Below are 10,822 nucleotides of genomic sequence, written 5' to 3'. Positions count from 1 at the left end.
GCGGCTCCAGGCTCTGAGCTGTCAGCAAAAAGCCAGAAGTGGGGCTCAAACTCACGGACTGTGAGATCATGACCTGAGCTGAAGTTGATGCTTAACCGGCTGAGCCACCAGGCGCCCCTGATAATTTTTTTAATAGTGGCCACCCTAATAGGAATAAGGTAGCATCTCATTGTGGTTTTGATTTGCATTTTTCTAATTAGTGATGTTAACCATTTTTTCATATGGTTGTTGTCCATTTGTATAACTTTTTGGAGAAATGTCTGTTCAAGTCTTTTGTCCTTTATTCATTCATTTATTCCAGTATAATTATAATACAGTGTTATATTAGTTTCAGGTGTACAATATAGTGATTCACCAATTCTATACATTATCAATACTCACCACGATAAGTGTACTCTTAATCCTCATCAGCTATTTTATCCACCGCCCCCCACCCCTCACTTCCCATCTGGTAACTACTAGTTTGTTCTCTATGTTAAAGAGTGTTTTTTGTTGGTCTTTTTTCCCATTTGTTTGTTTTGTTTCTTAAATTCCACATGTGAATGAATCATATGGTTTTTGTCTTTCTCTGACTTTTTTAACTTAGCATTATACCCTCTAGACCCATCCATGTTATTATAAATGGCAATATTTCATTCTTTTTAAGGCTGAGTAATATTCCATTGTGCATATATACCACATCTTCTTTACCCATTCATCTATTGATGAAAACTTGTGTTGTTTCATATCTTAGCTATTCTAAATAATGTTGCAAAAAACATAGGGATGCATATATCTTTTTGAACTAGTGTTTTCACAGTCTTTGGGCAAATTCCTAGTAGAGGAATGAATGGATCATATGGTAATTCCATTTTTAATTTTTTGAAGATTCTCCATACTGTTTTCCACAGTGACTGCACCAGTTTGCATTCCCACCAACAGTGCACAAAGGTTCCTTTTTCTCCACATCCTCACCAACACTTGCTTCTTATGTTTTAGATTCTAGCCATTCTGATATCTCATTGTGGTTTTGACTTGCTTTTCCCCGATTAGTGATGATGATCATCTTTTCGTGTGTCTGTTGACTATCTGTATATTTTCATTGGAGAAATGTCTGTTCATGTCTTTTGCCCAATTATTAATTGGATTATTTGGGAGTTTTTTTGGTGTTGAGAAGAACCCAAAGAAGTTCTTTATGTATTATTGGATATTAACTCCTTATTGGACGTATCATTTGCAAATATCTTCTCCTACTCAGTAGGTTGTTTTTTAGTTTTGTTGATGATGTCCTTTGCTGTGTACAAGTTTTTAATTTTGATGTAGTTCCAATAGTTTATTTTTGTGTTTATTTCCCTTGCTTTAGGAGACGTATCTAGAAAAATGTTGTTAAGGTCAATGTCAGAGAAATTATCTCCTGTGTTCTCTTTTAGGATTTTTATGATTTTACGTCTCACATTTAGATCTTGAATCCATTTTGAGTTTATCTTTGTGTATGGTGTAAGAAAGTGGGGTCCAGGGGAGGCTTGGAAAGATGGCGGGACAGGAGGACCCTGAACGCATCCTCTCTCACATTTTCAACTAGATATTATCCATATCTAAGTCAACAAACCCGAGAGCAATCCAAAGACTGGCAGAAAAAACTCTATAACTAAATATAGAGAAGAAGCTGCATCTGAAAGTTCAGGAAAGTCAGAAAGGTAGAGGTATCTGCATGTGTGTGGAGAGGGCAGAGAAATGGGCCCTCCTACCAGGGAGCTCACACAGGGAAGACTAATCCCCAGAATGTTTGGCTTTAAAAACCAGAGGGGCTGAATTCCATGATTTTGTAAACCAGTGGTACTTTGAGCCTGGAGCTTTAAAGGTCTGAATCAGCACTGGGTGAGCCAGGAGGGTGACAGCTCTATCAGCGCCCTTAAAGAGACAGCAGCCTGCATGGAAAGACAATATAAAAATGGCAGTTCACAGGATGCAAGGGGCAAACAGGTAACAGATCTGATTTTGGAGCATGTTGGGAGACTTCCCTGAAAACGAGGGAGCTGGCAGATGGCATTTTCCTCTCCTGTCCCCCAGCATAAACACAGAGCCACCCATGAGAGGCAGGGCTGCACAGAAACTTACTACCTAACCCACTAGCAGTACACCAAGTCCATGAGTTCTCCTGAGGATTAGCCAACTCCAAGCCTCCTACCCCCAGCTCTATCTGACAAGGCTATCATTTAGAAAAAGAAAGATAAAGAGTTTCCTAGACAAATAAAAACTAAAGGAGTTTGTGACCACTAAACCAGTTCTGCAAGATATGTCAAAAGGGACTCGCTGAGTGGAAAGAAGAGACCAAGTGACAGTAAAGAGGTAGGAAACACAAAAGCAGTAAAAATGAATATTTCTGTAAAAAAAAAAATCAGTGGAAAACTCACAAAAAAGGATACAAAAGATAATAACATATACCTAAAACATGAGGAGGAGAGGAGAAGAGAATGGGTTCAAACTTGAGTGACTATCAACATAAGTTATAATGCTATACACAGAAGAAGTTATATACGAACCTAATGGTAGCCACGTATAAAAACCACTAATAAATATGTGGAGGATCGAGAGAAATAAATCACTAAAGATAATCAGCAAAACATGAAAGAAAGAGAAGAAAGGGTCAGAGATAGTCTTCAGAAACAACCACAAAACAAATAATAAAATGGCAATAAATACATATCAATAATTACTTTGGATGCAAATGGACTAAAACTCCAATCAAAAGACATAGGGTATCAAAATAGATTAAAAAAAAACAAAAACAAAAACCAAGACCAATGCTGCCAACAAGAGACTCATTTTAGACTGATGACACCTGAAGATTGAAAGTGAGAGGATAAACATCTATCATGCAAATGAATGTTAAAAGACAGCCAGAGTAGCAATACTTACATCAGACAAAGTAGACTTTGAAACAGACTGTACAAGAGACAAAGAAGGGTGCTATATAATAATTAAGAGGACAATCCAATAAGAAGATATAACAATTGTAAATATTTATGCACACAACATAGGAGGACCCAAATACATGAAACAGTTGATAACAAAGAACTAATAAATAATAATACAATAATAATAGGGGACTTTAACACCCACTCACACCAATGTATTATCCTAAGAAAATCAACAAGGAAACAATGGCTTTAAATGACACATTGGTACAGACAGATCTAACAGATATATTCACAACATTCCATCCTAAAACAGCAGAATATACATTCTTTTCAAGTGCACATGGAACATTCTCCAGAATACATCACATATTATCCGACAACAAAAAAAAAGAAGATTAAAATCATATAGTTCATCTTTTCTGACCATAAGGCTATGAAACTAGAAATAAACCACAGGAAAAAATCTGGAAAGACCACAAGCACATGGAGTTTAAATAACATGCTACTAAACAATGAATGGGTCAACCAATAGATAGAATAAATTAAGGGGTGCCTGGGTGGCTCAGTTAAGTGCCCAGGTTTTGGTTTCAGATTGGGTCATGATCTCGTGGTCTGTGAGTTCAAGCCCCACATTCAGCTCCATACTGGCAGCGTGGAGCCTGCTTGGGATCCTCTTGCCCTCGCCCTCACCCTCTCAAAATAAATAAATAAACTTAAAAAAAAGAATTAAAAAGTACATGGAAACAAATCAAACTGAAAACAAAATGGTTCAAAACCTCTGGGAGGCAGCAAAAGCCATTCTAAGAGGGAAGTTTCTAACAATACAGGCATACAACAAGAAGCAGGATAAATCTCAAATAAACACCTAACCTTGCATCTAAAGGAGCTAGAAAAAAAATAAAATAAAAACTAAAACCAGCAGATGGAAGGAAAAAATAAAGATTAAAACAGAAATAAAAACATAATAGGAACTAAGAAAACAGACAAAAAACTTTTTTTAAAAAATCCACAATAGACCATAACAAAACCAGGAGCTAGTTCTTTGAAAAAATTAATTGATAAACTTCCTACCAGACTTACCAAGAAATAAATAGGAAGGACTCAAATAAATGAAATCACAAGTGAGGGAGGAGAAATCACAACCAACACCACAAATACAATCCTAAGAGACTATTATGAACAACTATATGCCAACATATTGGACAACTTAGAAGAAAGAGATAAATTCCTAGGAACATCTAACTTCCAAAATTGAATCAGAAAGAAATAGAAACTGAATAGATTGATAACAGTAAAGAAATTAAATCAGTAATTAAAAAACTCCCAACAAACAAAAGTCCAGGACCACATGCTTTACAGGCAAATTCTACCAAACATTTAAGGAAAAATTAATACCCATTTTCTTAAACTATTTCAAAAAATAGAAAAGGAAGTAAGACTTCCAAGTTCATTTTATGAGGCCAGCATTACCCTATACCCAAACAAGAAAAAGATGCTACAAAAACAAAAACAAAAACAAAAACAAAAAACAAAAGTGAGAGAGAGAAAGAACTACAGGCCAATATCCCGGATGAACATAGATGCAAAAATTCTCAACAAAATACTAGCAAATCAAATTCAACAATATTAAAAAAAAAAGTCATTCAACACAATCAAGTGCGATCTATTTCTGGGTTGCAAGTGTAGTTCAATATTCACAAATCAATCAATGTGATACATCACCTCAGGAGAAAGGATAAGAACCCTATCATTTCAACAGACACAGAAAAAGCATTTGACAAAGTACAACATCCATTTATGATAAAAAGTCTCAACAAAATAGGTTTAAAGGGAACACACCTCAACATAATAAAGGTCCTACATGACAGGTGTCTGGGTGGCTCAGTTGGTTAAGCATCTGACTTCAGCTCAGGTCATGATCTCATGGTCTGTGAGTTTGAGCCCCCTGTTGGGCTCTGTGCTGACAGCTCAGAGCCTGGAGCCTGCCTCAGATTCTGTGTCTCCCTCTCTCTGCCCCTCCCCCACTTATGCTCTCTTTCTCTCAAAGGTAAATAAATGTTAAATAAATAAATAAATAAATAAATGTCCTACATGAAAAACTCACAGTTAGCACCATTGTTAATGGGGAAAACAGAGCTTTCCCCCTAAAGTGAGGAATAAGACAACAATGTCTACTCTCACCACTTTCAATTAACAGAGTACTGGAAGTCCTAGCCACAGCAATCAGATAAGAAAAAGGAATAAAGTGCATCCAAATCATTAAGGAAGAAACAAAACTGTCACTATTTGCAGATAACATGATACTGTATATAGAAAACCTGACAGATTCTACCAAAAAAACTGCTAGAACTGATACACGAATTCAGGAAAGTTGCGGGTTACAAAATTAATGTACAGAAATCTGTTGCATTTCTTTACACCAATAATGAAGAAGCAGAAAGAGAAATTAATACAATAGTCTCATATACAATTGCACCAAAAGTGATAAAATACTTAGGAATAAATTTAAACAAAGAGGGGATAGACCTGTACTCTGAAAGCTATAAAACATTGATGAAAGAAATTGAAGATGACACAAAGAAATGGAAAGACATCATGTTCACAGATTGGAAGAACTACTATTTTTAAAATGTCTATACATTTTAAAAGCAATCTACAAATTCAATGCAATTGTTATCAAAATACCACCAGCATTTTTTCACAGAGCTAGAACAAAGAATCCTAAAATGTGTATGAAACCATAAAAGACCCCAAATAGCTAAAGGTGTCCTGAAAAGGAAAACCAAAGCTGGAAGCATCACAATTCTGGGCTTAAAGCTATATTACAAAACTGTGGTAATCAAAACAGTATGGTACTGGCACAAAAATAGTCACACAGATCAATGGAACAGAATAGAAAGCCCAGAAACAAACCCACAATTATATGGTCAACTAACCTTTAACAAAGCAGGAAAGAATATCCAATGGGAAAAAGACAATCTCTTCAACAAATGGTGTTGGGAAAAGTGGACAGCAACATGTAAAAAAGTGAAACTGGACCACTTACTTATACTATGCACAAAAATAAATTCAAAATGGATTAAAAACCTAACTGAAACCTGAAGCCATAAAAATCCAAGAACAGAACACAGGCAGTAACTTCTTTGATACCAGCCATGGTAATACTTCTCTAGATAGGTTTCCTGAGGCAAGGGAAATAAAAACAAAAATAAATTATTGACACTACATTAGAATAAAAGCTTCTGCACAGTGAAGGAAACCATGAACACAACTAAAAGACAACCTATGGAATGAGAAGAGATATTTGCAAATGGCATATCCAATAAAGGGTTATTATCCAAAATATATAAAGTACTTATAAACAACATCCAAAAGACAAAATCCAATTAAACAACGGGTAGAAGACATGAACAGACATTTCTCCAAAGAAGGCATACAGATGGCTGACAGACGCATGAAAAGAGGCTCATCATCACTTATCATTAGAGGAATGCAAATCAAAACTACAATGAGCTATCACCTCATATCTGTCAGAATGGCTAAAATCAACAACACAAGAAACAAGTTTTAGCGAGGATGAGGAGAAAGGAGAACACTTTTGCACTGCTGGTGGAAATGTGAACTGGTGCAGCCACTCTGGAAAACAGTACGGAGGTTCCTCAAACAAATTAAAAAATAGAACTACTGTGTGATCAACAATAGCACTACAGTAAAACCTTGGTTTTCAAGTATAATTCGTTCCAGAAACACGCTTGTAATCCAAAGCACTTGCATACCAAAGCGTATTTCCCCATCAGAAATAACGGAAACTTAGATGAGTCATTCTACAACCCAAAAATATTCATATAAAAATGATTACAATACTGTAATACAATATTAAATAATAAAGAAAATACAAAATATAAAGAAAAATAAACAAATTAACCTGTACTTTGAAAACCTTAATGGCTGGTATGAGGGAGACAAGAGAGAGGAGGGTTGTTTAGGACGACTTTCACTATCACTAATGGAATCACTGCTACAAGGCAGTATTAATAAACTCTTGTCATGTACTATATTTAATATAACTGGCAATAAGGCAGCAGAGGAAAGGGTCTATATCTGCAGTTAGCCTGACCTAGAATGAACAAAACATTCGTAAACTTACTCTTGTATGGAAAAGCAAAGGACTGTCCACAGGCGTTTTGAAGTGACAAAAAATATACTAGTCTCAGTTGTGGGTACCTTCCAACGTTCTGAAAAGTCACTGATTTCTACTGAACACCATGGCCTGAGACTGAGCATCCGAGTGTGGGAAATGATCACCCACAATCTTGCAGTGAGAGAGAGAAGAACCATCAGCTCAGGTGTGATCATGTGACATTTGGCATCACATATTACTCACATTGCAAGACATCGCTTATTTATCAAGTTAAAATTTATTAGAAATGTTTGCTCGTCTTGTGGGACACTCACAGAACTAGTTACTCGCAATCCAAGGTTTTACTATACTAGGTATTTATCCAAAGGATACAAAAATGCTGATTCGAAGGGACACATGCGCCCCGGTGTTTATAGCAGTACTACCAACAATAACCAGATTATGGAAAGGGCCCAAATATCCATCAACTGACAAATGGATAAGGAAGGTTTGGTATGTGTGTGTGTGTATATATATACATATATATGTATACATATATATATATACACAATATATTGTGTGTGTATACACACACACACATATAAAATAGAGTATTACTTAAAAAAAATGAAAAATAAATAAATAAATAAATAGAGTATTACTTGGCAATCAAAAAGAACGAAATCTTGCCATTTGCAGCAATATGGATGGAACTAGAGTATATTATTGTTTAGTAAAATAAGTCAAAGTAAATATCATATGATTTCACTCATATGTGGAATTTAAGAAACAAAACAGATGAACTTAGGGAATGGGAAGGAAAAATAAGATAAAAACAGAGAGCGAGGCAAACCACAATAGGGAACAAACTGCGGGTTGCTGGAGGGGGGGCAGGTTGGGGGGGTGGAATAATATACTAGTGTAAATAAACAGCAGATTAGAGGATGCAGAAGAACAGATCAATGATCTGGAAGACTGGGTAATGGAAAGCAACCAAGTTGAATGGCAAATAATAATAATTTATGACAAATAATAATGATGGGCATTAAGGGGGCCACTTGTTGGGATGAGCACTGGTGTTACATGTAAGTGACAAATCACTGAATTCTACTCCTGAAACCATTACTATACTATACGTTAACTAATTTGGATTTAAATAACATTTAAAAAAAATAAAAACTTCTTAAAAATTAGTACGCTTAACTCCAGGAGACCCAGAGGTCAATAGGAAGCACAATTCTTGCCCTTAAAGAGCCAGCATACTAAATAGCCTGAGAGACAGCACAAAGCAACAGTTTGAAAATCACTTGGGGGGCACCTGAGTGGCTCAGTCGGTTAAGCCTCCGACTTTGGCTCAGGTCATGATCTCAGTTTGTGAGTTCGAGCCCTGCATCAGGCTCTGTGCTGACAGCTCCGAGCCTGGAGCCTGCTTCGGATTCTGTGTCTCCCTCTTTCTCTGCCCGTCCCCTGCTCACACTGTCTCTCTCTGTCTTTCAAAAAAGGAATAAATGTTAAAAAAAAAAAATTGAAAATCACTTGGGGTGTATGTGAAGTGATTTATTGACTAATGTTAGAATGTGCACTGGAGGGGCAGGGATCTGTAAGAGATTTCTCCAGGAACAAAAGTGCTGGTGGGCACCATTTCTTTCTCCTCCCCCAGACTAAATCCTGCATGTTTTTGGGAGAGAGTGCTAACATTCTCCATCTACCTTGTTAGCACCATGTGTCCCACCCTAGTGTTTTCCTACAGACCTGTACACCTCGGTAGGTATCCTTTCAAAATGGCTCCTGTCCCACCACACCTGAAAGGCAGCCCTAATCTGGACAAGTGCCATACCAAAGTGAGTCCTGTCCTTGATGAGAGGGAGGGTATGGTGGGGGAGATAACCCCAAACACCAACAAGCCTGCAGTACCTGCAGCCAGGTCTCCTCCCTGGCTGATCAGCGAGCAAGCTCTGAGTTTGATATCTCTGCAGCTGTTGTAGAGAGGCTAATTACAAATAATTAGGTTGATTCCCGTTCCCTCCCTCCCCCGGAAGGCCACCAATGAGCATATTACAGCCACAGAGACACCTGTGCTCTCCTGTGGACCAGCAACGATTAACCTGCCATCTACAGGAGTTTTCCAAAGTGGCTCCACGTCACTTGCCACAGCATAATAGAGGACTTTAACATCCCACTGACAGAAGTGGATAGGTTGTCCAAGCAGAAAATCAACAACAAACAAGAGTACCTTTGAAGGACACATTGGATCAAATGGATCTAACAGATATATTCAGAACATTCCATCCTAAAAGAGCAGCACATACATCCTTTTCAGGTATACATGGAACATTCTCTTGAACAGATCATGTTAGGACACAAAACAAGTCTCAAAAAATTAAAAAATTTTGAAGTTATAACATGCATCTTTTTTGAACACAACACTATGCAACTAGAAATCAATCTGAAGAAAAAACCTGGAAAGAACACAAATACATGGAGGTTAAATAATATGCTACTAAATAAATGGGTAAACCAAAAAATCGAAAGGAAATAAAAAAATACATGGAGACAAATAAAAATGAAAACACAATGTGAAAACAATGGTCCAAAAATCTTTGAGATATAGTAAACATGGTTCTAAGAGGGAAGTTGGTAGCAATACAGGTCTACACCAAGAAACAAGGAAAACTCAAACAATCTAACCTTAAACCTAAAGGAGCTAGAAAAAAAGAACAAACAAAACCCCGAACTAGTACAAGGAAGGAAATAATAAAGATTAAAGCAGAAATTAACAACATGGAAACTAAAAAACAGTAGAACAGATCAATAAAACCAGGAGCTGATTCTTTAAAAAGATCAACATAATTGGGGTGCCTGGGTGGCTCAGTCAGTTAAGCATCTGACTTTGGCACAGATCATGATATTATGGTTGGTGAGTTCAAGCCCTGCGTCAGGCTCTGTGCTGACAACTCAGAGCCTGCAGCCTGCTTCAGATTCTGTGTTTCCCTTTCTGTCCCTCCCCCCCCCCCCCCACTCTGTCTCTCTTTCAAAAATAAACATTAAAAATTGTTTTTTAAAAGTTCAACAGAATTGATAAACCTTTAGACTAGCTTATCAAAAAAATAGAGTCAAAATCAGAAATGAAAGAGGAGTAATAACAACCAACACCACAGAAATACAAAAGATTGTAGGAGAACATGAAAAATTATATGCCAACAAACTAGTCAACTTAGAAGAAATAGATAAATTCCTAGAAACATAAAATCTCCCAAACTGAATCAGGAAGAAATAGAAAACGTGAACAGACTGATTACCAGCAATACAATTGAATCAGCAAAGAACTCCTAACAAACAAAAGGTCAGGACCAGATGGCTTCACGGGTGAATTATACCAAATACTTAAAGAAGAGTGTATATTAACTCTTCTCCAACCATTCCAAAAAACAGAACAGGAAGGAAAGCTTCCAGATTCATTATATACTGCAAGCATTACCTTGATACCAAAACCAGATAAAGATAATACAAAATAGAAACTATAGGCCAATGTCTGTGATGAATGTAGGTAAATAAAAATCCTCAACAAAATATCAGCAAACTGAATCCAACAGTACATTGATCAACTGGGATTTATTCCTGAAATACGGAGTGGTTCAATATCTGCAAATCAAACAACACTGAAAAGTATAAGACAGTGATGAAAGAAATTGAAGACACAAATAAATGGAAAAATAGACCATGCTTATGAATTGAAAGAATTAATATTGTTAAAATGTCCATAGTACCCAAAGCAATTCAATTATAGATTTAATGCAATCCC

This window comes from Panthera leo, chromosome B4 (assembly GCF_018350215.1).
Source record: "Panthera leo isolate Ple1 chromosome B4, P.leo_Ple1_pat1.1, whole genome shotgun sequence".
Taxonomy (NCBI): Eukaryota; Metazoa; Chordata; class Mammalia; order Carnivora; family Felidae; genus Panthera; species Panthera leo.
Note: the sequence above shows the minus strand (reverse complement) of the source record.